The sequence below is a fragment of the Phyllostomus discolor genome, chromosome 4 (assembly GCF_004126475.2).
Source record: "Phyllostomus discolor isolate MPI-MPIP mPhyDis1 chromosome 4, mPhyDis1.pri.v3, whole genome shotgun sequence".
NCBI lineage: Eukaryota > Metazoa > Chordata > Mammalia > Chiroptera > Phyllostomidae > Phyllostomus > Phyllostomus discolor.
This window is the reverse complement of record NC_040906.2, coordinates 10,168,150-10,191,487: the sequence shown is the minus strand read 5'-3', so window position 1 is coordinate 10,191,487 and position 23,338 is coordinate 10,168,150. Positions and strand designations below refer to the sequence as shown.

General features: G+C 43.7%; 1 protein-coding gene and 1 long non-coding RNA gene across 5 annotated transcripts in view; both read right to left on the bottom strand.

Annotated features, from left to right (window-relative positions):
* DOCK10 (dedicator of cytokinesis 10) overlaps nucleotides 1-23,338 on the bottom strand; it is a 228,970-nt gene that overhangs the window by 144,719 nt on the left and 60,913 nt on the right. The window lies entirely within an intron of this gene.
* Nucleotides 17,548-21,573, bottom strand: LOC118499984. The gene is made up of 2 exons (XR_004902503.1): nucleotides 21,356-21,573; nucleotides 17,548-21,145 (listed from the first exon to the last, which is right to left on the bottom strand). It is a non-coding gene; the product is annotated as an uncharacterized LOC118499984 (long non-coding RNA).

Here is a 23,338-nt window from a genome sequence, read left to right as displayed (position 1 = left end):
TCAGCCACAAGACATCACTGTGCAGTTCAGTAGGAAAGAAATCTGATACCAACAGTCAGAATTGAAGCAGCATACTCAGACGTCGCTGCGCTTCATGAGAAATACATAACACCCTTCCTAGTCTCCAGGTACAGAGGAGTTCACGAAAGTTTGAAGGGGTCTGGGCAAACTTTGAACTAAAGTAGAACCCAAGGAAGGTTTTGAATACCAGATGGGAGTGAAATAGATGAGAGAAGAGCAAAGGATACTCTAGGAAATGAGAATGTAGCACAGACAAGGCATAAGATAGAATGGTTAAAATCCGCAGTTTGGATTCGAATCTCAAGTCCACTGCTTCCTAACTTTGTGTCTTTCAGCCAATCACTCACTCTCTCCAAGCCTCAGTTTTCTCATCTGCAAGATAGGGATAGCATGGTAACTATCTTATAGAGTTATTGTGAAGAGAAATTAAATGATACTCTGAAAAATTTCAGCACATTGCCTGGCACCTATTAAGTATAAAAATTCTGTAATAACAAAAGCTAGGAGGCAGGCCAAAACAGAATGTTGAAGAAAAAGCTGGAAGCCCAGCCTGTCTAGAGACAAAGGTTGCAAAAGAGAGAAGAAATAGAAACAATTAGAAACTAGAAGCCAGGAGCCAGTTCACGGACGACTCTGAATGCCAAGATAATGAAAGTTGTCATTGCCTCTTGAATGCCATGAGAAATCACTGAAGGATTTTTGAATTATAATTAAAATAGTGCCTTCAGAAGATTCATTTGCTAGCCATCTACAAGCTGAATTTGGGATAATATGACCCAGAGACAGTCTGCATGAATCCAGGTATTAACACAGAGTGGTAGAGGGCAGAAAACTTGGCAAAAGAAGCATAACCATAGATTGCAGGGAGATTTTACATGAAGAGCTGACAAGTAAATGGAAAACAATAGCTGAAATTTACTGAGCAGGTACCAGGTGCTGGGTGCTGGTTTAAATGTTTATGGTACCTTATTTAAGACAGGCCAACAACCCTGTGAATTATTATTATTATTATTATTGTCATCACCACCCTAATTTTGCAGAGGAAATTCCTTGGATCCTGGTAAGTTAAACAATTGGCCCAAAGTCCTGACGCAAGTAAGCAGCACACCTAGGATCTAAACCTGGGCAATCCAGGGTCACAGCTCATGCTCTTACCCTGAAGAGAGGGTCACAGAAGCCAGCGGGTTTCTAAGTGTGGCTGTCTAGGTGACAGACAATAGGACTGAGAGACACAGGGTGGTAAGAAGGGAGGACTTCTTTTCCTACGAGTGCCGATTTAGACATAGTGGGTATAGGGTGGGAAAGACAGACAAATGGGCTTGTCTAGCGCCCTTGTTACATGTGGGCCTGAAACTCGGGAGAGAATCAGGCCTGGAGACACAAAGCTGAAAAATCATCAACACAGTTAAAATTGAAAGTTTAAAAATAAATGGAATTTCTGGAGAACAGAGTAGCACCAAATTGAAAACACAGTCTTTTTGGAAATCCTTTAAAAAAAACTTCTTATATGAATTTATTGGGGTGATGGTTAATAAAATTATATAGGTTTCAGGTGTACGGTTGTATAATACATCATCTGTCTATTGTACTGTGTGTCCACCACCCCAAGGCAAGTCTCCATGACAGTCTTGATGTTTCTTCACATATCACAGATGGAAGGGGATTTATGAAACGGAGAAGGCACAGATGTAAAGGGGAAAACCAGCAGGGCCATGTGGCATCCCGTTGCATGGGGGAGAGGAGTTTACTCGGGTGGCACATGGCATCCGGGCAGAGATGGCTGTACCTGAGAGCGTCTAAAAAGGTTCAGCGTGAGAGACAAGCAAGATGAAAACAAACGACCTTGCAGTCTTGCATCCAGACAGATCTATACTTGAATCCTCTTCAGCCATCTATTAAAGGACTTCCAGCAAGTTACTTGACCTCTGTGTGGCTGTTCTTTATGTATACTATGAAGCAATCAGTATACAGTTTCCGAGGTTGTTGTGAAATAATACATGTTGGTCCCTGGCACTGAGGAAGAATACATATACATACAGCTAAGATTCCTATATGTACATATATGTAAACTATTTTGGAATCATGGAATATGATTTGTATTTACCAGGTCTGCATAGGCAGGTATAGACACACCTTTATATGCATATACACACACACACACAAAATACACAAACACACATATTCACGTATAAATGTAAATATATACAAAGTTTGTCCCCATGGTGTCCAGACAGAGAAAGTAAGTTTGCAATTTTCAATTTTCAAGAGCTAAGAGTCTGGCTATTTGGAAGTTAGATAAAAATGTGAAGTTTTAACCATGTTTTCAAGGAAACAGGAATTAGAGTGCAAAGATGTCCTGAACTTGAGAAAAGGCTCTGGCAGTCTGTATGACCTTCTATTGCTGCTGTTACAGATTACTGTCCACTTAGGGGCCGAGGTCAACACCCATTCATCATCCCACAGTCCTCGTGGGTCAGAAATCTGGGTACAACTCCCCTCAGCCAAGTGTCTGCTTGCAGCCTCAGAGGCTGAAATCCAAGTGTGTTGTTGACAGAGTCCAATCCCTTGCACTTGTTGGACTGAGATCCCTGGTTCACTGCTGTCAGCCAGGGGTCATTGTCAGTGTCCAGGGGCTGCCTGCATTCTGTGGCTCACGGTTCCTTTCTAAGCCAGAGACAGCAGGTCAAATCCGTCTCCCGCTCAAAACCTCTCTGACTTCTCTTTCTGCCTCGTCTCTCTTAAACCTGTCTTCCGCTGCCTCTTTGTAAGCCTGGCCAGAGGCAAGTCTCCACTGTTCAGGCCTCATGTGATTCCATTGGCCCTACCTGGGTAATCCAGGATAGTTTCTCTATCTTCAGGCCTGCTGAAAAGCAACCTTAATTCATATCTGCAAAGTCCTTCCGCAGCTCTACTAGGATTAGTGTTTGATTAAAGCACCAGAGAGTCTTTGGGTGGAGGGGCATCCTTAGAAAGCTGTCTCCCTCACAGTCTTGTTCTGCACTACAGCTTGGCTTGGGTGCTGGTCTCTTTAAAACAACGTTAACATCAAGAATGCACCGAGGAGATGGTGTAGGGGAAAACAAACTTGGCCTTCGAGGGCCGTTTCTCCAAGCACGGAGGTGGGATGTGGGTTTCGGTAGGGATGAGAAATGAGTAAGAGAGAATAGAAATGTGGCTGACGGATAGCAACCTGGAGAAAATGAGCGATGAAATAAAGGTGAGAAAGAGAATGGTGGTTGTGGGGAGGGACAGCCAAACCAAAGAGAAAAACCTGGAAGATGAGGAATGGTCGAGAAGTAATCAAATACAGGAACCCAGAAAACCAAGGAAATAAGCTAACACAAGTCATGAGCTCATCTCTGAAATTTTAAATGTGTTTGTGCAATGTTTGAATAGGCTACCACATCGGCAAATGACATCCTTCCTGAATCTAAGAAACCAGAGGGCAGAAACCTGCGTTTTGTTGATAATGCATGTAAATTTACTTGATAAAAATTACCCTAAAAGCACCGCTAGGGATGCCAAGTAACTGAAGATCCATGGTTATGACTTAGCTACACGTGACGTCACACTTGAATCCACAAAGCCTATTGGAGCCCCGGGTAAGGCACTTCCTGTTCGTGTCCACCGCCTTCTTTACCGCCTCTTCATTCCATCTTCCCTTTATTCCAGTTTCTTTTACCTGCTGACCTTTTCAGCATTTACTGTGGCTACTTCTTCATTGTTAGAAGACGTCTAGGCAATGCCTTTTATTTTACTTTTTCCTCTCCGGCCTCCAACAAGTTCCTCTTTGCCGGTGGGTCTGTGTGTTGCCCTGCCTTCCTCCCCTCTTGCAGGGAAAACCAGCAGGTCCACGGGCTCAGCAATCAGCGTCCACCTTGTTCGAAGGAAGTGAAGCCCACGTGGCCACTTCCTCCTCCGCTGCGGTCTCCGCTGAACCCGGGCCCGGCAGAGGTGCCCTTCGAGCCAGCAGCGCGGAGCCTCACTGCTTCCTCTGCTGCGGAGGTCGGACTGGACGGCTCAGACCTGCGGATGGGAGAGCTGCGGCTCTCTCCCAGGGAGTTTCAATGAACGCTACCAACTCCCCGCCCCCCACCACGCCCATGCCAGTCCCCGTGTCGCAGTGCCCAGCTGTCCTTGGACGTGCTCGGGTGACATTCTAAGCGTATGTTTCCTACAAACACCAATGCACACTGCCTAGGTTGTTAGTGCTTTTTAAGAAGTCGCAGAGCCAATTTCTCACCTAGCACGTAGTGTTCTTTTCTCAGTAAAAATAACATGGAAGCAACACCCTGTTCACCGGACTATTTGTTTTTCCTCTGTCTCAGTGATTTTCAAACCAGTGTGTGGCAAGGATTGTTAACACATGCAGTACCTGACTATTAAGTTAGGGGTACTGGCCTCGTTTCCCTTAGATTGTCAAATAAAAAAAAAGGACAACAGCCAACACAACAATAGCCATCTGGTGTGAATGAATCAAAACTACACCTACTGTGTGTGTGTGTGTGTGTGTGTGTGTGTATGACAGCAAACACTATGTTTTGGTGTGCCGCAGAATTTTAATAATTAGTTTGTGTGTGCCATGTGATGGGGAAGGTTAAAAGTCGCTGCTCTAGCTTTTAAAGAAGACTGAGAGGCATTCTGGGCTAAGCAGATAAGCCCACCAATGATCAGGTGAAGGCGCACAAATGCAGCCTCCCAGAAGGTGGGAGCTGAGGGACTCTGAATCAACGTTATTGATCACGAGGGACAACTGCCTGGTAGTCATTTCCCCCTGGGGACACGTGCATTCTCTCTGCTGGCTGGCTGGGATCCCGCGCCAGCGTCCCAGCGAACTACAGGTGAAGGTTACTTCTTTTAAAATAAAAGAAGCACCTAGAATTGTCCTCCTGTATTCATTCCGATGATTAATTACCTTGCTTTCGATGTGAATGTCACCCAATGTTTAATAACTACCCTGAAATCACATTATGCATATGTTTTAAGGTCCTTCCTATCTGTAAAGCTCCGAAGGGAAGATTAGTAATTTATAGAATGTTGGTATTACATAGATTTTTATTTATTTGTTAATCCTTACCTGAGAGAGGAAGGAAGTGAGGTGGGGGGAGAGAGAGACATTGATACAAGAGAGAACTATCCATGGGCTCCAACTGGGGATCAAACCTGAAACCTAGGCACATGCCCTGACTGGGGATTGAGCTCAGAACGTTCTGGTCTATAAGCTGACTCTCCACCCGACTGAGATGCCCTGCCAGGGTGGTTTTATTGTTGTGGTGGCTTTTTTTTTCCTGCAGAAAGATGTGTCTTTACAAGGGAAGGGCAACGGAGCATTCTTACCTAAGCCACTTTGACGAGGGAGCAAATGGTCGTGAAAATGCCAAATGCCAAGTGCAGGCAGGGCAACCAACAATTCAGACCGAGAGCTGCTGGCCGGGGGGTCTGACTATTGGACTAGGTGACATCTGGGCAGCCAGTCCGTCCCCCAAACCATGTGTTTGATGACTTTATAATGTATTCTTAACTTTTAAGATGATGGAGGAGACAAAGGTTACGTATTTGATTTAGGTGTTTAGTGCCTTACATTGTAGAAACGGGAACATAATGGAAGGGTCTTGGCTTCTCAAAAAAGAGCTTCTTTGTGTTTTTCAGAGAATTAACTGTTGGAGTTTCTTTATATAGCTGTGCACGCTGCAGGAAAATGACCTTGTGATGTGGGGTAGCTCCAGGTCCCCAAATAAAGGACAAATTAACCCCTTGCTGTCTGTTCTGCACATCACCAAGGGACACGAGGGACCAAAACAACAGGCAACAAGCACCAGATAGCCCTGAAAAGGCCGCCAGTATCTAATTAATCTGGTTTGTGAGAATGGAAGCGAATGCAGAGTGGCTCTGATTCTCTGCCAGACTCCTCTTGGCCCTGGGCCAGTGCCAGGTATCAGTGACGGCGAGAACAGAGCGGCCACCCAGAGCCTGTGTGGGGAGCTGGTGGTACAGAAAGCAATGCACAGAAATGCCAGAAAGGAGACACCAAGCGTGGAGAGAAGAATGTGAGTCGAGAACATGAGGTCTAGGTCCAGGGGGACTTCCTATAGGCACGGAGACCCAAGTCAGGGCCTGAACGTCGTAGGACTTGAAACATCCCCCTTGTAAGAAGCCCCAGCTCGGACACGTGTGCAAGCGTCACGTGGGGAGGCTGTTAACGAGATTGACTCCTGAGCCCGTTCCAGGGCCTCAGAAGGTCTAACAGGGGGTCCTGCCATCTGCCTCTGTAACAAACAGCCATGAGACTCACCGGAAGATGCTGTGCAGACCACACTTTAGGGAGCGACCCAGAAGCTAGTCCACGTGACGGTTTTCTTAGGCAGAGTCACATACCGCATCCCAATGCACATCATTTTGTACACTAGACCGAAGTTTCTTTATCAAATCAAACATTCTCTTTCCCATGTGGATATACATTCAGGCTGGACTAACTTAACTAGCCACAACACCCTGAACGTTTGGGGGACCTGGGATGAAATCAGCCATCAGAAACTGGGCTTCTGACATGTCCCACCAGTCCTTCCATTTCACTTCATTTTCCCCTTCAATGGTCATTTCTCTGCTTGGACTTTTGCAACCCTGGTCATACTTGTTCCTTAGTTATTATTGAAACCAGGTTTTCTCAGACTTGGTGCTGTGGACATTGTGGGCCAGGTCATTCTTTTCTGTAGGGGGTTGCCCTGTGCACCCCAGGGTGTTTAGCAGCATCCCTGGCCTTTACTCCCCGGGTGCCAGTGACCCTCCCCCCCCACATCCTGCTGTCACACCCGACACAGTCCTCAGAGGTTGCCAAAGTCCTCTGCAGGGTGTGGGAGGAGGGAGAAAAATCACTCCTGCTAGCAAATCTCTGATTCAAATTATAATGCAATGTATTCCCCCTCAGTGTTTCTTCAATGACAGCTTTCAGGCCCAGAAGACGGTGCAGGTCCTCTTCAGAAGAGGGTTGGCTCCTCTGGGCAGCCAGGCTGATGGCCCCTTGCTTCTGAGAACCTGAGGGCTGCAGGCCTTCAAGTCCGTCCTCTCTCTCACTCCTCCCTCTGCCTCAAAACCCCACTGTTGGAATTGGTCTATGAGTCTGAGTTTGCATTCCTATTCAGGGCTGTCCCTGGTAAAATGCAGCTACTGGTGTAGTAGACCATCCTGCGTGGCGTGGGCCCAGCCCCCAGTGGCAAATATTTACTGCAAAGTAACTTCCTAAAATCCACGCTAAACCTTCCAAGGATGAGTGTAACTGGTTCAACCACTTTCGCCTTTTCATTTGCAAATATCCCTCTTCTGTGATGTGATTAGCAGCATTGGCTCCTTTGTTTTCTGTAAAAGGTACCCACCTAAAGCGAACCTGTGCCTAGTCTGTGAGGACCAGCATGCAATGGGCAGAGAAACCCAATAAAGGCCTGTCATGGTGGAGGCCTCGGCTTTTGCTCCCCTTGAGAGAAAAGCCATGCTGATAGAAAAGGGTTAGCTAGATAGATAGGAGAGAAAAGGGTTTCCTCCACCAGGCTCAGTAGTCCGTGTGAATGTCTCATTTCATCCACAATGACGCAGACACTGCAGGCTGGTATCTGCATCAACTGGTTGCCTGGAAAAGACCCAATGCCATTCCGATCTCCAGTAACTTAGCATATCACCAAAGGCCACCTAGGCAAAGCCCCACGCAGCCGGAGAGGAGGACGGGCATGGTAATGGTGTGAAGGATGAAGCTGGGAGTATGGTGTGTGCCACTGTGGTAAGATCATTGTGCTTTGCCTGATTCTTGGCCTCCCCACTTGCTGGAGGCCTTTAGACAAGTTACTCAACCTCTCTGAACTTGAGTTTCCTTACCTGTAAAGTAAGGGTAATCATAGTCCCCACTCCACTGAGCCCTGCGAAGCTTCATGAGAGGATATTTGTCAAGTGCTCAGCGCAGTGCCTGGAACACTGGGTCTGGCACAAATAACACCCTTTTTTAAATTACAAAATCTTTTATTATGAAATCATAAGCCTGTAATTCTGTAACAGCAGTATCACACGAAAACATACCATATGGCATCTCAGGTGAAATGTTCAAATTAAAACTGTAAATTATTACACCCATATTATTACCCTACCAACCACACTCAAGCAGGCCTGGCTTCTGCCAGACCCTGTATGATAAAACAGCCAACGGATGCCAGCTCTGCCTTTGGTCATGTCCAGGAGGTGATCTGAAGCTGGGCTTCAGCAGTGTGTGCGTGGGGGAGGGGGGCAAATGGTCCCCACTGTGTGCTCTGTGCATCGGGGCAACCGTGAAGGCACAAGAGGCTCACTCGCTGCTTTGCAAGTGGCAGTGAAATGAAAGGGACATTCCAAAAATGAAGGGAGTGTCCAGAAGACCCTCTTGGCTTGGATGGAGATAATGAGGCTCAATGACCCCTCCCCCGCTGCACAGCCGGTCCTCCCACAACTGACCTCTTTGTGCTCACTGTGTCTTGCAACACTGACCATTTCATTTTTAAATCCCCACTGTGCACAACTACAAAAGCTTCCAATTACCCTGTTCCTGGCCTCTCCCTTCATCCCACACAAAAGACCCAAATGCCAAGGAAGTTAAGAAAGCCAAGATTTAACCAATATCATATGTTTTTAAAAATCTTTTATGGTTACTTTTCTGCCTAAGCATGACTGTAAATTCCCTGAGCGACAAATGGTATCATCTTTAAGTCTAAGCTGTGCTAGGGTCCCCTCCCAGCATGTGGCAAATGCCTACGTGATAACTGTCAATTTGATGTTGCCAACAGGAGGGAAGGGCATCGTGCTTTCTTTTTCTCTGTCCCATCTTTTTCCCTCCCCACCACTTTCCAGGACCACTGCAAGGTGTTCAAGGACACCAGCAAGGAGACACTTAATCCGACTTTGTTCCCATTTGCAAGGGTGTCATAGATTGGGAAGGAGATCTGTTACCTAGATGGTACCAAAGGTCTTTGGCAGCGTTTACAATTGGCACCCCTCTAGCTTTGGTTGGCATTCAGGGATATATTTTCAGAAACCAGTCTGGAATTTGTGTCCACTGCTATCTCTCTGTGCCCAGAAATGCTGCCATTGATAACTCCTTTCTTTTCTTCTTCTAGGCAGAGGGCATCTGTGTTCCGAGGGAGAAGAGCATTGTGGGGCAGGCCACAGCCCTGGATCCAAGAATCGGTCCACTCACTGATGGCTTGAACAACCCTGGGCAAAATGGTAACCTCTGGCCCATCCCTAAATCTCTACATTTTTAGGTTTTTAAGTAAAACAACTTGTATTACCATTTTCAGATAGACCAAGGACTGGGCTGAGAAAATAAGCTTTTGCTTTTCTTTTTTTTTAAACCTCAAGTGCCCATTGAAAAAGAAAGAGAATCTTTGATCAGAGCACCTCCTTCTCCCTACCTGTTCCAAAAAGATGCTCCCTGTTTCTCGCTCCCCATTCCCAGTTAGATTTCATTTCAGAAGCGGACAGTTGTACCTTCTCACTAGCTGACACTGCCCTTCACGTGGTTTGTAAGCAAAGCATTAAAAAGAATTTGTCGCTGTTTCACACCCACTCATTTGACTGATACGATCTTGGTTTAATATGAGGATTTAGATTATTTTTAAACATATCGTTACTTTTGCCTTGAGTGTAGCTACTAAAACAGAAGCCAACCCTGGGAAACCAGTCCTTTCAAAAACGCCTGACGTTTGCTTTTGTCCCCCTCTGCTCTTTGGACTGGTTTCACGGGCCCACTGCCAAGGTTGAGTCTTTGCAGAAAAGCCTGAGCTTCTAATCTGTTGTGAGAAAAAAGCAGAGTTCAGGTGGGCACGGTACTTAGTCTCTTTTCCCCTGTTGTTGTCACTGCATCGTCTACCCCTCACCTTCCAGAGAACAACACACAAGTGCCCCGACTGCACCTGGACCAATAAGACTCTTTTCTCTGAACTTGAACCTTGAGATGAATGACATAAGGGGAGAGGACACCTTGGTTTATACCAAAGAGTGGCCCGAACCCAGCGCACTCTAGTCCAAGGGCCCTTGCTCTGCACTGTTCTTAGGAAAACCTGCCACTCGGTTCTCCTTTCAGTCTGCTGGGTGACCTGCAGCTTCGCTCTTCACGCGCCTTGGTCATTGTGCTACACAGTTAGGACAGTCAGAAAAACAAAACAGTTTCTTTGCCTCCACAGAGTTTAAAGGAAGTGGGTTGGCAAATGTGGTCATGGCGAGTGGGCACCAGAGAGTGCTAAACATCAAATAAAAAGTCTCACCTTTCCCCAAATTTCTCTGTAAGCCCTAAAGAAACACACAAGTCAACCAAAGCGCGTTGCTTTTTCTTCCAAATACTATTCCACGTAATTTTAGCATTGTGTTAATAAATCATTCACCAGGGGACAAAATCAAGGACCTGATGGTCATTTTCAACGTCCCTTATCCCCCATCTGCATAACTAGCCCATTAGTAAATTCTCACGATTATAGAGTTTCTCTTAATCCCCTTTTGCATTGCACCAATTTCCCTGGCTATAGGGAACCTGGCAGGGAAATTGGCAGACCAGACCTGGACAGTCAGGTCTGCCTATGTCATTCTCCAGCTCGAAAGCCTTGTCAATATTAGTGTTTTCCAGGCTGTGCTCTAGGGCTTCACCGTGGGTGAATCACTGCTCCAGACAAGAGATATTTAATGTCAAATTGACTTGAGAAGCTATGGATTGAACAAAACTGAACAGGCCTCCCCTTCTCACTGAAGAACTCCTCCAGGCTTTAGACCGCCAGCGGGCAATGTGAGTATCTTAAGGAGCGTGCCCCCCGTGGCATTCGCCACCCTGATTCTTGCACAGCAGCCTTTTCTTATGGAGCACTCACTACCCTGTGTCACACGTGCTGGGCAACCGTGCCGGCAATCAGTGTACGTGCTGAGACAGAACTTAAAATGACTTAGAAAGAGAAGATGGCAGTGGCATCTTCTTCGGCATAGACAGGACTGGCAGGAGCTTATGTGAGGTGCCAGGCTGCATCGGTGCTGAAACAAGGAGACCACAGCTGGTGGACAGGGAGCTGGTGGCTTCAGGGTAAGACCCCTCTGCACCATCCCCGATTTTGGCCCGATTCCTTCTCCTGAGGGAGCACCAGACATGTTACTAGATGACATTGCCCTAGTCGTCTCTCCCAGGAGCGACCGGCTGTTTAAAGCAGTATAACCGAAACACTTGCGCACATCAATTAGGCAAATATATAACTTCAATAAGTGCTTAAAACATGTCCTTACACGAGACAAAAATGAACGCCTATTTAAGTGTGTGGATTGGGGTCGATTTGGCCTCTGTGAAATCTCAGCCTCACAGGATGCAGCGGGAACGGACACTCAGGGTCACGGAGTAAGCACCGAGTAAGCACTACAGTCAGCACGGAAAATAACTCGTGGCCCAATTCAGGGGAAAATACGGCACATCTGAATCCTCCTCCCGCCCCACCTCTGCCTCTGGCCTGCCGTCGCTGGTGATAGCTCTTGTCTGGTTTGTAAACACACTTTTAAAAGGACTTGCTGCTTCTGATGCATTAGTATCCATGTCTTTTTATTGGCATGGGGTTGCTAAACATTAAATTGTCAGATGTTTATTGCCGCACTCTCCTTTTATTGTTCGTAGGTCAAGAAATGATAGTCTGACTTGTTATTAATCAGTTACACCTGTGCAAATCTTCCTGCAGCAGGAGCTGGGGGGCCCATTTCTCGAAGTCAAAATATAATTTCTAGCCTTACATTTATTTCTATTAACATCAAAACCATTTTCTACTCATATCGGTCTCAAACGTATCTTAACATATTCTGGGCAACATTCTCGCTGGCTCCTTCAGTTGGAACCCTGCATTAAAGTGAAACTCTAATAAAATTTTATAAGAGCATGACAACCAGGCAGCCTATGACTCAAGTTGGCCCCGTAATGGTGTTTTTCTGCCAGTAGTGTTTTAGAATATTTAAATTACTTGCCAGCATTGAAAAACTGAAAGATTTTACATAAGAACCTTGGTTGCTAGCATCTCTTGGAAAATTCAAGATCTGACCATACCGATCCTACCTTCTGACATGGAAAGAGTTGCCCAAGCCAAGCAGTAGCCTGACCCTTTCGAGGGTCCATGCCTTCTTTGCTTTGCTCTGCTCCCCACCACTCCCATATGTCTCCTGGTCTAGCTTTCTTGGTCTATAGGCATTGGAATTTGGAACTTTTGGCTTCTTAAGACAATTATAACTAGGAATGTTCTCTAAGCCTTACCTAATCCCTCTGCATTAGACAACAAACCTAAAGACTTCTCCTGCCGATATATTTGCAGTAAATCCAGGTCTATATCAGATCAATAATTTACTCCTGATGATTCCCCACCAAAGGTGAATAATACACCAGTATCTTGACTGTAGTAATGAAATTGTGTTTCTGTTGTAACGCTCCTACCAGAAGGCCCCCTCCTGGAATGCACGGGACTAGAGAAGATTTCGTGCATTTCTGAAGCCATGGAAAGAAAGCATCACCGCACGCTGATTTTTCTCAATTTTTCAAAATGAAAACTATTTTGATGCCGAGTCACCTCGTGTGAGAATCTGGTGTGGCGATAAATGACATGGCTCAATGCCCCTTCATGTAAATGATGGGATCTTGATGCTGAGCAAAACCTCTAAGAAGTGGTATTTGCTTTAAAGAGGAAGTAAGCCTTTTGTCAAGAAGTAATTTTATTTTAAGAATGAAAAAAGAACTTTAATATTAAAGGTGATCATGCTATTACTATGTTATTTATCTATACATTTAACCTGATTCTCACCACGTATTTTTCAAAGATATCACCTATCGGGATAAGGAACTGAGCACCTGAGTTGATCATTTTCTTCATCCAATAAAGTAAGAATGGCAGATTATGAATACTCTCGAGGACACTTGGTATTTCTAAAACCCTACCATATTATGAGAATACAGCTGTGAAAGATTAACAAAGTTGATATTTCTTCTCTACATTTACCCCTGGAAAACTAAGAGAACACTATTCTTCCTCCTTCATATCCTCATAGATTCCTTGTAATTGGTAATCATGTAAATCATGATAAAAACCTGTAGCAGTCTTTTTGAATAATTTAATAATTTCATGATACTATTTCCAGATTTGCTGTGGCTGCATTTTTGCCTATACTTTGAAAGAGGGCCGGGGGGGGCTCTGCCGTACCTCAAGTCCCTAGGGACCACACAGCCACGCTGGCATTTTCCCTGCTGATGTCAGAGGAGATGACTTAGTCATGGGTTTACCCCAGAAATCTTCCTTCCAGAGCACCGATGCCATTGTCTTGGCGAGTGCACCACGTCCATGGTCATGGTTTCCCGCTGGGCGGCTGAGGTGAGGCAGTGAATCACCTCTAGTGGCACCTACTGTCTCCCAGACAAGCACCTCTCTGGCCTCTCCATCTCAAGACGGAACCACAAAGCTTGCAGTTGCCTTAGCAGGATAATCCGAATGGGGTGCCAAGACTTTCCCTGCTGACATCTTTTGTATCAAATAACAGATGCTTACAGCTTGCCCTCCCTGTTCCAGTGGAAAGGTGGACTGAACACCAAATGCCGCCCTCTCCAAGGGAAAAAAAGCATGAAAAATGTACAGAATCACAAAAGAGGTGAAGGAAATCTGTAAGAACCAGTGATTGCACCAGGCTTTTCTTAAAACGTGAAAGACAAGGAAAAATTTGCTTTAGTGTAACTATAGAATGGGAAATTTTTATTTCAAAGACAAGAGAAATGATATGAGGGAGTGAGAAAGGGGGAAAGTCAAAGTGATGATAAAGTTCTGAAACTCTCCAATGTAGGTTCAAGCCTATTTTCCCAAAATTATTTTGATATGCCATTAACAATGAATAATTAACAATTGCCCAGGCTTGGACTTGATCTTCCTACTATAGAATTTAATAAGGTTAGCCTTGCCCACCAGAAGCACAACTTACTCCTCTATGGTTTAGTTCGGGGAAGAACTATTGGGCTTTGGGAGATTTCTAGCTGGTGTTCCTTATGCCAAACCTATGTGTTTCATAACACCTGGGAAGCAATATTTAACAGGTAAAAAATTGGGGGAAATAACATGATATTAACATCCATTGCAGAGCAGGGAAATAGAGGACAGAGGAGTCCAAGGAGGTGAGGAGGCCCTCGGGATGTATGTGGTTAGCGTGAGATCCTACTACATGACTCTTGGGGACATAAAGGGTCTTTGTATCAGAGTCATCATGCTTTTACGTTCTGGTCTAATATCCAAAGAGCCATTTTCTGCACATTACATTTTCTAATATCTATTTAAATTTTTCTATTTGAAAGGAGGATTTCAATGCAGGATGAACAAGACTAGAACGTGTAAGGTTTCTTGTGGGCGTTTTCCTTGGTGAAATTTAGAAGACTGTGTGTAGATGGATGTAATAAAAAAACATACCATAGAGTTTAAAGTGAACTAGATGTCTTTAAATGATAAGCTGCTACCAGCAAAATATAATCTCATTCATTTTCTAAACACAAATGATTCTTTAATACGGCTTGATCTTGAAGCAAAACCTGCAGATGCCACATGACTCGCCAGCCATTCCTCTCGAGAGCACAAAGCAGCACAGGACCCGGGGGGCCAGGACTAAAGCCAGGCGTTTTCCACGGGTTTAAATCCTGGCTTTTAAATACTTCCGAGACAAGGTGATTACTAGTCTTGAGTATCATCAACAAATTAAAGTTTAAGTCTTCTCTTTTAACAACACATCCTCCAAAAAGCAGAACTCTGTTCCCTTCCGTTTTCCCCTGCTAGTTCGGAAGGGGCGTGCAGCAGTGGCACAAGAAGGCACACTCATGGACACGAGACTAGGAGAAGGAATGATGCAGAAGGTTCAGGGGAGAGGCCCGGGGCAGCCATGCTGTTATTCTAGCTGTGGACATAACGTGTCCACAGCAAAAGTGCTTCTCCCTGATGGTTTAGCTCATTATCACTACATCAGATAAAACAAACTCTTTTGGTAGGAGAAAGGACACCTATGAATAAACTTTTTAACTCATTGAAGAAGTATTAGTAATTGTCGAGTTGATTTTTAAAAACAATTACATCCATTGGACTTTTCAAGTGTGAGGATGAAACTAAGTGTGAGGCCTGGTGGACAAGTGCTCTGGTTCCACAGTCCGTGCAAAGTGAAGGAAGTCTGGTTCGGATCCTGGAAGGGCCCAGAGTTCACATTGTGCCGATGGGGCAGCAGCTGGCGTGCAGGGAAGACTAAGTAAACGTTTGCCGACTGCACGTCCGGCGACAGGCATTGTCAGGCCGTCTTCTATAACAAGGTCAATGCTCGGACACAAGACGTCTGTTATTTACTTTTCTGCCCTCGTCTCCCACTGTGATGCTGTAAATAGTCCATAATCCGGCCCTTCTTGGAGGGGTCCTTGTCTTCTCTACCCCTCTGTTGAAACCTCATGGCCCTTTCTGCACACTGATCTTACGGCAACTATTTCTCTTTAGATTGTATTCACTCAGTACAGACCAGCTGCCCTATTGCTGTGGGACCTTCTCAGACATAGAACTGGTGGTTTAATTACCTTTCTATCCCTTAGAGAGCTCAGCTTTAGAACTCTAGTACAGCATGTGCTCCATAATTACTAAGATGTAACTGTCTTCCCTGAAACTTCCATGCAGCTCACACAATTTGAAGTCTAAAGCACCATTTCTTAAGAATTCACTTGAAAATACTTAAATGAGAAACTAGACTTGGACTCCTGCATGCAGGAAGGGCCAGTGGCACCATATAAAACTTTATAATATTTTCCTTCTCACAGGGCTATTTTCAGAGAAATAAATTTCAATCCTATCATGTTCCTTGTATAAGAAATATACTTTTCGAATAGCCACGTTTAAGTGCCGAGTGAAATGCTGCTTGGGAAACTGAAATGTATTATTAATCACATCCCTGTGGCTTCCAGTGAATGTAATTACTTACTATTTATAGAAGAGTTCAGCTAATTGATTAACATCACTCTGTAAAGACTCAAGTAGGTACAACAGACTATCTGACGCCTTCAGATATTTGGCCAAACTCGAAATGCTCAGCGTACATCATCCGTTCTCTGTCCTCTCCTTCCCTCCAAATTCTTCCGAAAGCCATTTTTCAAGGGGCTGCCCATTCCTGAGACCTACGAATTGTGTGGGCACTAGGAAATCCTGAAAGGATGCTGCCCCACTGACAGCTCTAGCTGTCTGTCTCATGTTCACTACGGAAATTAACCCTATTTGATACAAAGCATGGCTTTATTGCATTAGCATGATATGACACAGGCTGCTTTGAATATACAAAACAACTGTCCCAAGGCCTATAATTGATACAAGACCAAATTTCTACTGTTTTGCAACTGTGAGTTCCAGAATGTCATTCCTAGAGCAACAGAAGGGAAATGTTGGCCTTTCTACTGAAAAAACAAACAAACAAACAACTATTATAGTCACTGAATGCATAAATTAAGTGGAATAACGAATCCATGTTTCTTTCTCTAAATAAATAAATAATAAACAAATAAAGCGTAAGGCCTTGGGTCTTAGCTCCATCCAGCAGCCCTCAGCTCCTGCCACTATTCTCAGTTTTCTGCGTCCTGCGTGATCTTCAGCACAATTCTTCTTTAACCCACTTGGCATTGAGAGGTCCATTTGGCACTGAGCATTCGCTATTCTGTACAAAATGATGACACACTGGCATCTCCTGCTAAATGGTAAGACATTAAATGAGATAATAACTGCTAAGATATATAAATTCTATCTCCAAAATGTTGTCCTCACCGGTTTTATTCTGACAAGGCTCCAAAATAACAGATTCTATCCTAAATGTCTGAAAAAGGTATTTTTTCCATCCTCACAGGGCTCCATTTAAAACTCTGGTTACCGGGCCAATGAATATCACATCGTAGCCGTGTCCACACCTAACTCCATAGCTACACGGCGCGCATACTTGTAAGTATCAACTGCGCTTATGCGGACAAAAGGAGGCCGAATGTTTAAAACAACACAAGGTTGCAAAGCTTCTTCTTGACTCTTGCAATGGTAAATTTTATGAAACCTAAATACCGAGTAGTTTTAGTGATAAATATTTAATGTCCAAATTGAGATGAGTTATAAGTATAAATACACACTGGATCTTGGAGTTTTAGTGTCAAAAAAAAACAATGTACAATATCTCATTAATAAGATATTGTATAATAAGATATTTTATATTGATTACCTACCAAAATAATAATGATTTAAATATACCAGGTTAAATAAAATGTATTCTTGAATTCATGATTTAAAAAAATTTTTTTGAAGATTTTATTTATTTATTTTTAGAGAGGGAAGGGAGGGAGATAGAGAGAGAGAAACATCAATGTGCGGTTGCTGGGGGCTGTGGCCTGCAACCCAGGCATGGGCCCTGACTGGGAATCGAACCTGTGATGCTTTGGTTTGCAGCCCACGCTCAATCCACTAAACTACACCAGCCAGGGCTTAAAAAATTTTTAAAGTGTGGCTCCTGGAAAGTTAAAAATGTGAGTGAAATACAACTCACATTGTATTTCAGTTAGAAAGAGCTACTGTATATGCTTTAATATCTCCCTCAATAACATGAGAAGAAAATGAATTTCTTCCAGTGGTTGTTGTGGCAACGAGAAAAGATCACGGCAAAGTTGTTAACAAGGTACCTGACAGGTAGCTGGGCGCACTCCCTACATAGCTATTAGTTTGTGAGCATTATTTCCATCGTCAGTTTCTCTGACACAGAAAGAGGATTTATTTGAACACGTTCTGCGGGGTGTTGAATCGGTTCCCACACAGTGTGTGTGAGCCAAGGAGGGCACTGACAACCTGGCAGGACCGACAGCAGGAGTCCGGATAATTTACCAAACGCGTCCACATCTTTGTACCTCGCAGATTCCTGCTTTGCAACCTTTAGGGCCCATCAGATATGGCATTCATTCATTCATTCATTCATTCATTCATCCACGAAGCCTTTTACTGAGCACCTACTTCCAGAAGAATCTAGAGTCCATAATTTTGAATTTAAGAATGTCTTAATTGCTATCAATTTGTGACAAAAATGCACCACATCAGAAAACATTGAAATAAACGTACAATGACATGTATTAAAGCTACAGACTATTTTTCATCTCTAAATTGATAACCTCAATTGTCCCTTACTGGATTTAAAATGTGTTTTTTTCTCTCTCTCACTTGATTTTCTGCTTTTCTTCTTGTTATTGTGGTGGTTTTAAATTCTAACCACTTCTTTTAGAATGTTATATATTTTTTCTTCTTCATCGTTTCTAAATTGGGCATAATCTGAAGAACTGGAAAGATGCAACATCCTTTTGTGAATAATGAGAGACAAGAGAGAAGAAATGAACAGTTCAATTTCAGAGGAGTAGCAATTAGCGGATAACACAGACGAGAGTCTCAAACATAAGTGTTCTTTGAATCATCTGTTTGAGCGAACAATCTATTCAGCAAGCACTACAGTGCTCCAGTAGATAAGCTGACCTTGAATTTCTATTTTTTTTCACATTCTGTGAAGCCTAATTTGTTTCCTTTAAGCAGTCCAAGTCTTTTTCCCAAAAATAACTCTTTAAAGTACATTAAATTTGTAAAACTTTCTTAGTTTCAACAAAACAATAAAAGAAACCACAATAGCTAACACTTAGTGAGTTCTCACTTGTATTCACTCTCTGAATCCTTAAAGTAACCCTATGACACACTACAGTAAACAGAATAATCGCCACGTTCAAAGCTCTGGAACTTGTATGTTATTTCCGTGGCAAGCGAATCTGCAGATAAAACTAAGGTTGCTGATCCGCTGTCCTTGAGCTGGGGAGTGTGTCCTGGATTGTCCAGGTGGGTCCCCTGTAATCACAAGGGCCCTTTGTAAGTGCAAGAGGGGGGTAGGGTCGGGGTCAGAGGCAGAGACATGCTTGAAGACACTCTACTGCTGGCTTAGAAGATGGAACACGGCCAAGAACCAAGGACTGTGGGCAGCCCCCAGAAGCTGGAAGAGGCAAAAAGAAAACAAACAAGGAGCAGCAAAAAAACAACAAACAAAACCCCAAACAAATTCTCCCCTGTAGCCTCCAGAAAGGAATACAGACAGCCCTGCCAATGTGGATCCAGGGAGACCCGTTTTGGATTTCTGACCTCTAGAACTGGAAGATCATAAACCCGTGTTGTTTTAGGCTCCTCAGGGTGTGACAATCTGTTATAGCGGAAATGGGAAACCGACGGAGACAGGTACCCTCATGATTTCCATGTTACACACAACAAAGCCAGGGCACGGGGAAACGAAATACTGGATCCAGCAACCGCGCAGCAAGCGGAGGGTTCTGCAAGGGATTCAGACCCATGCGCTCTGGCTCTTCACCCATGGCAACAAAACAAACATTAGGACTGTGGTAGGTTGCAACTTCCTTGGGAGCTTTCAGGGAGTCATTTGAAATTGACCCCAGAGATGGAGAGCAGAGACCAAAGAGAAAGGCAAACCACTGCCGGTTAGTTGGTGGCAGGTTTAATAAGCCAGGGAATTCAGGTGACCTGCCGTGGGCGGCCACACGTCATTTTGTGCATCGGCTGGCCCAACATTAAAAGTTTATGTAGAGGCCTTCACTGGGGTCAGTCGTGTCCACAGGGGGCCTTCACTGGGTTTAGTCAAGTACCCAGCCCACACAGGCTCATCATCACATGGCTGTCTCAGGGCTGTGTCCTTCGGCAGCTTCTAGTACGAGGGAGGGACGCGGAGAGCACATTCCAAGCACGGGGAGGAAGGGGGAGCCTGCAATTCCCTGAGTCCAGCTCTTGGGTCAAGCCTGCAGTCATGCCTTCTTGATGACCTTCCCCAACAGACTGACGTGTGGCATGTTTTCTCTTTTGCATTCTCCAGGTCTCGGCTCCATGGACACCTCCTTAGGAAGCCTTCCTTGACTGCGCTGATGAAGTTGGGGGCTCAAGGGACACAGTCTTAAGGTGGCATGCAACTCTCATTTGAAGCTCCGATCATAGTTACAGTTTTACATTTGTTTGAGTCCGTTCTGTCTCCGCCACCAGACGGTAAGCTCCATGACAGCAGGGCAGCGGCTGCCTGCCCACTGCCATCCACGCCTACCCGACACAGGGCGCAGCTGTCCCTGGGCCGTCTTCTGAACCTCCGACGTTTGGACCCTCTGACTGTGACTAACCCCTCGGGTGGCTATTGCGTTTGTTGGACAAGGTCTTAAAACATAAAATATGTTTCAGCAGAATAAAGCAGGTAATGGGAAATAGATTTCAAAAATCTTACACTTTAGCCCCTGAATACATCAGTTCCATGGAAATAAAATCTGAGAGAATGAAACAACTATCTAGAGAAATCTGTTGGAGCATGACGAAAATACTGTCTACATATTTAGTGTAATAAAAGATTCATTTTATCTTCAATTGTGTTACTTGGTGTTCACAAGATCTCATTATACTGACTGAATCCTGGTACTCAGGGATAAGCCTTATAATCCACTCTTCCGGAAAGTGCAGAAACAAGCAGAAACAAGAACTACAATGTATTTTTTTTATTTGATTATTTTTGAAAGTTAGGGGATCTTTTATTACCGTTGATTTATCAAGCCTATTTGTTTCTAGCCATGTAAGTACATATTTCTAGTTGGTAATGAAGCCTTTAATCTTCACACTATAGCCTCTCGCTCAAACATATCTACTAGGGAATTGAACCTGCAACTTTTCAGTTATGGGACAACACTCCAACCCACTGAGCCACACTAGCCAGGGTTGTTTTACATATTTTTAATAAATAGTTATGTCTATCTATGTCCATATACATATACATACAACTGTCCATATACAGTTGATTTGCTCATTGTTTTTAGTGTAAGTTTCTACATATCTCCAATATGCACCTAACTTTTTTGCTTTTCTTTATTATTGCACTGATTTTAAATTTTAAACATTTCTTCTTTAGATTTTGCATCTATTTTCTCTGTTCCTTATCATTTCTAAACTTGTATCATTTGGAGAACTAGAAGGATCCAAGGTGGTATAATTGAGATGCTAATGAATGTAATTTAAATTTAGTAAACCTTGCCCTGGTTGGTGTAGCTCAGTGGATTGAGCGCGGGCTGCAAACCAAAGTGTCGCAGGTTCGATTCCCAGTCAGGGTACATGCCTGGGTTGCAGGCCATGACCCCCAGCAACCACACATTGATGTCTCTCTCTATCTGTCTCCCTCCCTTCCCTCTCTAAAAATAAATATATAAAATCTTTAAAAATTTTTATTAAATTTAGTAAACCTTGTGCCAAAGATTTGTGATGCTAATTACTCAGCCTCTGATCACCTTCGATTAATTCTTATACCCAAGAAAAAGGATCAATTAATTTCACCATTTTTGGTGGCTTTGAGATTCAGTTCAAAATTAGTTCACAAGGAAAAATGACTGCTAGCCTGCATTCCCACCAACAGTGCACCAGGGTTCCCTTTTCTCCACATCCTACCCAGCACTTGTTTGTGGATTTGTTTATGATGGCCGTTCTGACCATTGTGAGGTGGTATCTCACTGTGGTTTTAATTTGCATCTCTCTGATGGCTAGTGATGTTCAGCATCCTTTCATAGGCCTATGGGCCTTCTGTATGTCCTCCTTGGAAAAGTGTCTGTTCAGACCCTTTGTCTGTTTCTTTAATTGGATTGTTTGTCTTCCTAGGGTTGAGTCATATCAGTTCTTTATATATTTTGGAGATCAAACCTTTGTCCAGGGTATCATTGGCAAGTATGTTTTCCCATATGGTTGGTTCCCTTTCCATAATTATGTTTTCTTTAGCTGTGCAGAAGCTTTTTAATTTGATGCAGTCCTATTTGTTTATTCTTTCTTTTATTTCCCTAAGAATCCTGAAACACCAATTCAAAAGAATTTAAGCACCCCTATGTTCATAGTAGAGTTATTTATAATAGCCAAGTGCTGGAAACAGCCTAAGTACCCATCAGTAAATGAGGGGATCAAAAAACTGGTACACTTACACAATGGAATACTATGCAGCAGAAAGAAAGAAGGAACTCCTACCTTTCATGACAACATGGATGGAACTAGAAAGCATTATGCTAAGTATAGTAAGCCAGGTGGTTGAAAGAGAAATACCATATGACCTCACCTATAAGAGGAACTTAATGAACAAGACAAACAAACAAGCAAAAAAAAAGACCCCAGAGACATGGAAATAAAGAACAAACTGACAGGGACCAGAGGGAGTGGAAGTGGGGTATGGGAAAAAGGAGGGGAAGGGTCTAGTCAAGGAACAGGTATAAATGACCCATGGACATGGGTGACAGTTTGGGGACTGATGGAGGGACTGGGGGGATGGGGTAGAGGGGAGTAATGGGGAAATTGGAATAGCTCTAACAGAACAGCAATAAGATAATGAAAAATGACTGCCAAAGATTCCTTGTGCTATTAGTCCCACATCACACCCATCTATGGCAAGCCATGTAAAAATCACACTACATTACACAAGCTCCCCCCCCCAAGGGAACCTTATGTTAGTATATTCACGATCCAACCTCACTAAAATGAAATAAGAACTTGAACTCAAGATTCGAATTCTTAGAAGTTGTGTTTTTGTCACGCAACCATTCAAAAAGATGGAATTGGGCGAAACACGTTAATTTCCCTATAGTTATAAAGTTTCGTTAAATTAGAATATTTATTATAGAGTAAGAAGAGAGATAATTTCATTTCCTTTGAAGTAGTTCCCATAGTTGAATCCCCTCTGGTCTTTATAAGACACATATGTAAACAATGCATGTTCCAAAAATACAAAATAGCTCAAAGTATGATTAACTGCAAAGGCATCTATATACTGTAAGTGTTATAGAAACTAGAAAAGGAAGAGCCTCTATTCATTCATCAATAAGTTAAGTGAATTTGCATTGTGGCAGGCATTGTATCTTGATCCTTAGAACTTGGACTTGCATGTCTGATTTCCTATCTGACATCTGCATGTATGGACCTAACGGGCACTTCACACATGACATAGGAACGCCGATTTTCTCACTCCATTTTCTCCTCTGGTCTTTCCTATCTGAATAACAACTCAGTCTTCTGGTTTTTCTTGCCAAAAACGGAACAAACAAGTAAAACAAACAAAAAAGCCCATACCGTCATCCCTGATGCCTCTCTTTCTTTCACTCAGGTGTTCAATTTGTAAGCCAACCTTCCTGCTGGCCCCACTGTTGGAATATGTCCAGATGTCATCACTTCCCCCAACCTCAACAACCACCATC